This window comes from Parasteatoda tepidariorum, chromosome 5, assembly GCF_982258835.1.
Source record: "Parasteatoda tepidariorum strain Cologne lab strain chromosome 5, Ptep-v5.0, whole genome shotgun sequence".
Taxonomy (NCBI): domain Eukaryota; kingdom Metazoa; phylum Arthropoda; class Arachnida; order Araneae; family Theridiidae; genus Parasteatoda; species Parasteatoda tepidariorum.
In genome coordinates this window covers 41,941,967-41,946,966 of record NC_141759.1, presented here as the reverse complement: position 1 = coordinate 41,946,966, position 5,000 = coordinate 41,941,967, and the positions used below count along the sequence as shown (strand labels likewise).

Genomic DNA, 5,000 nt, shown 5'->3' with positions numbered 1-5,000 from the left:
AATCATTTTGATCATTACTAATCAGATAGGAAAAGTAGAACTCAGAAGACGATGGCTTTGTCTTCAATAAGAATGCAGTTTTTAATGCAACAAAGCTTAGTTTGGAAGTCACTTGTTTTTCATGTAGTATTTGAGGACTAACATGTTGCTAGAGGAAAAGTAGACAAGCAGTCGTGGCCGAGCGGTTAAGGCGATGGACTAGAAATCCATTGGGATCTTCCCGCGTAGGTTCGAATCCTACCGACTGCGAATGACAATCTGCTGATTCTAAATTTTTATTTAATTTTCATTCTAGTTTCGCCCATCTTAAATGAACAGATATAAGGAAATGATGAGCAGTCGTGGCCGAGTGGTTAAGGCGATGGACTTGAAATCCATTGGGATATTCCCGCGTAGGTTCGAATCCTACCGGCTGCGTTAAATTTTAAATCTTAGGAAGTTGCTTACATATAAGTTTTTGTGACAAAAAAATAACTTTCACCAAAAATGAAATAAAAAAAAGTACATTGGTACTATTAATTGAGTTACAAAGAAAAGTAAGCTATTTTAGTAACTTTTCAAAAAATGGTTTTTAATAATCATGAAATTAAAATTTTTACTTCAAACAACAATTCCGTTACGAATAGCTCATAAATTTGTCAAATATATCTGCAAAAAGAAAAGTTTGTTAAATGGATTGACTGAGAAATCATTTTGATGATTACTAATCAGATAGGAAAAGTAGAACTCAGAAGACGATGGCTCTGTCTTCAATAAGAACGCAGTTTTTAATGCAACAAAGCTTAGTTCGGAGTTCAATTGTTTTTCATGTAGTATTTGAGGACTAACATGCTGCTAGAGGAAAAGTAGACAAGCAGTCGTGGCCGAGTGGTTAAGGCGATGGACTAGAAATCCATTGGGATCTTCCCGCGTAGGTTCGAATCCTACCGAGTGCGAATGACAATCAGCTGATTCTAATTTTTTATTTAATTTTCATTCTGGTTTCGCCCATCTTAAAATGAACAGATATAAGGAAATGCTGAGCAGTCGTGGCCGAGTGGTTAAGGCGATGGACTTGAAATCCATTGGGATATTCCCGCGTAGGTTCGAATCCTACCGGCTGCGTTAAATTTTAAATCTTAGGCGGCAGCTTACATATAAGTTTTAGTGACAAAGAATACCTTTCACTAAAAATGAAATTAAAAAAATACATTGGTACTATTAATTTAGTTACAAAGAAAAGTAAGCTCTTTCAGTTACTTTTCAAAAAATGGTTTCTAATAATCTTGAAATTAAAATTTTTACTTCAAACAACAATTCCGTTATGAATAGCTGATAAATTTGTCCAATATATCTGCAAAAAGAAAAGTTAGTTAAATGGATTGACTGTGAAATCATTTTGATGATTACTAATCAGATAGGAAAAGTAGCACTCAGAAGACGATGGCTTTGTTTTCAATAAGAATGCAGTTTTTAATGCAACAAAGCTTAGTTTGGAGTTCAATTGTTTTTCATGTAGTATTATAGCACTAACATGTTGCTAGAGGAAAAGTAGACATGCAGTCGTGGCCGAGCGGTTAAGGCGATGGACTAGAAATCCATTGGGATCTTCCCGCGTAGGTTCGAATCCTGCCGACGGTGAATGACAATCAGCTGATTCTAAATTTTTATTTAATTTTCATTCTAGTTTCGCCCATCTTAAATGAACAGATATAAGAAAATGCTGAGCAGTCGTGGCCGAGTGGTTAAGGCGATGGACTTGAAATCCATTGGGATATTCCCGCGTAGGTTCGAATCCTTCCGGCAGCGTTAAATTTTAAATCTTAGGTGGTAGCTTACATATAAGTTTTAGTGACAAAGAAATAACTTTCACTAAAAATGAAATAAAAAAAATACATTGGTACTATTAATTGAGTTACAAAGAAAAGTAAGCTCTTTTAGTTACTTTTCAAAAAATGGTTTCTAATAATCTTGAAATTAAAATTTTTACTTCAAACAACAATTCCGTTATGAATAGCTCATAAATTTGATCAATATGTCTGCAAAAATAAAATTTTGTTAAATGGATTGACTGAGAAATCATTTTGATCATTACTAATCAGATAGGAAAAGTAGAACTCAGAAGACGATGGCTTTGTCTTCAATAAGAATGCAGTTTTTAATGCAACAAAGCTTAGTTTGGAAGTCACTTGTTTTTCATGTAGTATTTGAGGACTAACATGTTGCTAGAGGAAAAGTAGACAAGCAGTCGTGGCCGAGCGGTTAAGGCGATGGACTAGAAATCCATTGGGATCTTCCCGCGTAGGTTCGAATCCTACCGACTGCGAATGACAATCTGCTGATTCTAAATTTTTATTTAATTTTCATTCTAGTTTCGCCCATCTTAAATGAACAGATATAAGAAAATTCTGAGCAGTCGTGGCCGAGTGGTTAAGGCGATGGACTTGAAATCCATTGGGATATTCTCGCGTAGGTTCGAATCCTACCGGCTGCGTTATATTTTAAATCTTAGGAAGTTGCTTACATATAAGTTTTTGTGACAAAAAAATAAATTTCACGAAAAATGAAATAAAAAAAGTACATTGGTACTATTAATTGAGTTACAAAGAAAAGTAAGCTATTTTAGTAACTTTTCAAAAAATGGTTTTTAATAATCATGAAATTAAAATTTTTACTTCAAACAACAATTCCGTTACGAATAGCTCATAAATTTGTCAAATATATCTGCAAAAAGAAAAGTTTGTTAAATGGATTGATTGAGAAATCATTTTGATGATTACTAATCAGATAGGAAAAGTAGAACTCAGAAGACGATGGCTCTGTCTTCAATAAGAATGCAGTTTTTAATACAACAAAGCTTAGTTCGGAGTTCAATTGTTTTTCATGTAGTATTTGAGGACTAACATGCTGCTAGAGGAAAAGTAGACAAGCAGTCGTGGCCGAGTGGTTAAGGCGATGGACTAGAAATCCATTGGGATCTTCCCGCGTAGGTTCGAATCCTACCGAGTGCGAATGACAATCAGCTGATTCTAATTTTTTATTTAATTTTCATTCTGGTTTCGCCCATCTTAAAATGAACAGATATAAGGAAATGCTGAGCAGTCGTGGCCGAGTGGTTAAGGCGATGGACTTGAAATCCATTGGGATATTCCCGCGTAGGTTCGAATCCTACCGGCTGCGTTAAATTTTAAATCTTAGGCGGCAGCTTACATATAAGTTTTAGTGACAAAGAATACCTTTCACTAAAAATGAAATTAAAAAAATACATTGGTACTATTAATTTAGTTACAAAGAAAAGTAAGCTCTTTCAGTTACTTTTCAAAAAATGGTTTCTAATAATCTTGAAATTAAAATTTTTACTTCAAACAACAATTCCGTTATGAATAGCTGATAAATTTGTCCAATATATCTGCAAAAAGAAAAGTTAGTTAAATGGATTGACTGTGAAATCATTTTGATGATTACTAATCAGATAGGAAAAGTAGCACTCAGAAGACGATGGCTTTGTTTTCAATAAGAATGCAGTTTTTAATGCAACAAAGCTTAGTTTGGAGTTCAATTGTTTTTCATGTAGTATTATAGCACTAACATGTTGCTAGAGGAAAAGTAGACATGCAGTCGTGGCCGAGCGGTTAAGGCGATGGACTAGAAATCCATTGGGATCTTCCCGCGTAGGTTCGAATCCTGCCGACGGTGAATGACAATCAGCTGATTCTAAATTTTTATTTAATTTTCATTCTAGTTTCGCCCATCTTAAATGAACAGATATAAGAAAATGCTGAGCAGTCGTGGCCGAGTGGTTAAGGCGTAGGACTTGAAATCCATTGGGATATTCCCGCGTAGGTTCGAATCCTTCCGGCAGCGTTAAATTTTAAATCTTAGGTGGTAGCTTACATATAAGTTTTAGTGACAAAGAAATAACTTTCACTAAAAATGAAATAAAAAAAATACATTGGTACTATTAATTGAGTTACAAAGAAAAGTAAGCTCTTTTAGTTACTTTTCAAAAAATGGTTTCTAATAATCTTGAAATTAAAATTTTACTTCAAACAACAATTCCGTTATGAATAGCTCATAAATTTGATCAATATGTCTGCAAAAATAAAATTTTGTTAAATGGATTGACTGAGAAATCATTTGATCATTACTAATCAGATAGGAAAAGTAGAACTCAGAAGACGATGGCTTTGTCTTCAATAAGAATGCAGTTTTAATGCAACAAAGCTTAGTTTGGAAGTCACTTGTTTTTCATGTAGTATTTGAGGACTAACATGTTGCTAGAGGAAAAGTAGACAAGCAGTCGTGGCCGAGCGGTTAAGGCGATGGACTAAAAATCCATTGGGATCTTCCCGCGTAGGTTCGAATCCTACCGACTGCGAATGACAATCTGCTGATTCTAAATTTTTATTTAATTTTCATTCTAGTTTCGCCCATCTTAAATGAACAGATATAAGAAAATTCTGAGCAGTCGTGGCCGAGTGGTTAAGGCGATGGACTTGAAATCCATTGGGATATTCTCGCGTAGGTTCGAATCCTACCGGCTGCGTTAAATTTTAAATCTTAGGAAGTTGCTTACATATAAGTTTTTGTGACAAAAAAATAAATTTCACGAAAATGAAATAAAAAAAGTACATTGGTACTATTAATTGAGTTACAAAGAAAAGTAAGCTATTTTAGTAACTTTTCAAAAAATGGTTTTTAATAATCATGAAATTAAAATTTTACTTCAAACAACAATTCCGTTACGAATAGCTCATAAATTTGTCAAATATATCTGCAAAAAGAAAAGTTTGTTAAATGGATTGACTGAGAAATCATTTTGATGATTACTAATCAGATAGGAAAAGTAGAACTCAGAAGACGATGGCTCTGTCTTCAATAAGAATGCAGTTTTTAATGCAACAAAGCTTAGTTCGGAGTTCAATTGTTTTTCATGTAGTATTTGAGGACTAACATGCTGCTAGAGGAAAAGTAGACAAGCAGTCGTGGCCGAGTGGTTAAGGCGATGGACTAGAAATCCA

At 34.2% G+C, this 5,000-nt stretch overlaps 14 non-coding genes across 14 annotated transcripts in view; all 14 read left to right on the top strand.

The window, feature by feature from the left end:
• Positions 1–167: 167 nt before the first annotated feature.
• TRNAS-AGA (transfer RNA serine (anticodon AGA)) lies at positions 168–249 on the top strand. The gene has a single exon. It is a non-coding gene; the product is annotated as a tRNA-Ser (tRNA).
• Positions 250–335: 86 nt separating this feature from the next.
• On the top strand, positions 336–417 carry TRNAS-UGA (transfer RNA serine (anticodon UGA)). The gene has a single exon. It is a non-coding gene; the product is annotated as a tRNA-Ser (tRNA).
• A 436-nt stretch (positions 418–853) lies between these two features.
• Positions 854–935, top strand: TRNAS-AGA (transfer RNA serine (anticodon AGA)). The gene has a single exon. It is a non-coding gene; the product is annotated as a tRNA-Ser (tRNA).
• Positions 936–1,022: 87 nt separating this feature from the next.
• TRNAS-UGA (transfer RNA serine (anticodon UGA)) lies at positions 1,023–1,104 on the top strand. Its single transcript has one exon. It is a non-coding gene; the product is annotated as a tRNA-Ser (tRNA).
• A 434-nt stretch (positions 1,105–1,538) lies between these two features.
• Positions 1,539–1,620, top strand: TRNAS-AGA (transfer RNA serine (anticodon AGA)). The gene has a single exon. It is a non-coding gene; the product is annotated as a tRNA-Ser (tRNA).
• An 86-nt stretch (positions 1,621–1,706) lies between these two features.
• TRNAS-UGA (transfer RNA serine (anticodon UGA)) lies at positions 1,707–1,788 on the top strand. The gene has a single exon. It is a non-coding gene; the product is annotated as a tRNA-Ser (tRNA).
• A 435-nt stretch (positions 1,789–2,223) lies between these two features.
• TRNAS-AGA (transfer RNA serine (anticodon AGA)) lies at positions 2,224–2,305 on the top strand. The gene has a single exon. It is a non-coding gene; the product is annotated as a tRNA-Ser (tRNA).
• Positions 2,306–2,391: 86 nt separating this feature from the next.
• TRNAS-UGA (transfer RNA serine (anticodon UGA)) lies at positions 2,392–2,473 on the top strand. Its single transcript has one exon. It is a non-coding gene; the product is annotated as a tRNA-Ser (tRNA).
• Positions 2,474–2,908: 435 nt separating this feature from the next.
• TRNAS-AGA (transfer RNA serine (anticodon AGA)) lies at positions 2,909–2,990 on the top strand. Its single transcript has one exon. It is a non-coding gene; the product is annotated as a tRNA-Ser (tRNA).
• An 87-nt stretch (positions 2,991–3,077) lies between these two features.
• TRNAS-UGA (transfer RNA serine (anticodon UGA)) lies at positions 3,078–3,159 on the top strand. Its single transcript has one exon. It is a non-coding gene; the product is annotated as a tRNA-Ser (tRNA).
• A 434-nt stretch (positions 3,160–3,593) lies between these two features.
• On the top strand, positions 3,594–3,675 carry TRNAS-AGA (transfer RNA serine (anticodon AGA)). The gene has a single exon. It is a non-coding gene; the product is annotated as a tRNA-Ser (tRNA).
• A 600-nt stretch (positions 3,676–4,275) lies between these two features.
• On the top strand, positions 4,276–4,357 carry TRNAF-AAA (transfer RNA phenylalanine (anticodon AAA)). The gene has a single exon. It is a non-coding gene; the product is annotated as a tRNA-Phe (tRNA).
• Positions 4,358–4,443: 86 nt separating this feature from the next.
• TRNAS-UGA (transfer RNA serine (anticodon UGA)) lies at positions 4,444–4,525 on the top strand. The gene has a single exon. It is a non-coding gene; the product is annotated as a tRNA-Ser (tRNA).
• Positions 4,526–4,958: 433 nt separating this feature from the next.
• The window catches only part of TRNAS-AGA (transfer RNA serine (anticodon AGA)), an 82-nt gene continuing 40 nt past the window's right edge, over positions 4,959–5,000 (top strand). The window contains exon 1 of the tRNA in view: positions 4,959–5,000. This exon is cut by the window's right edge and continues 40 nt beyond it. This is a non-coding gene — a tRNA (tRNA-Ser).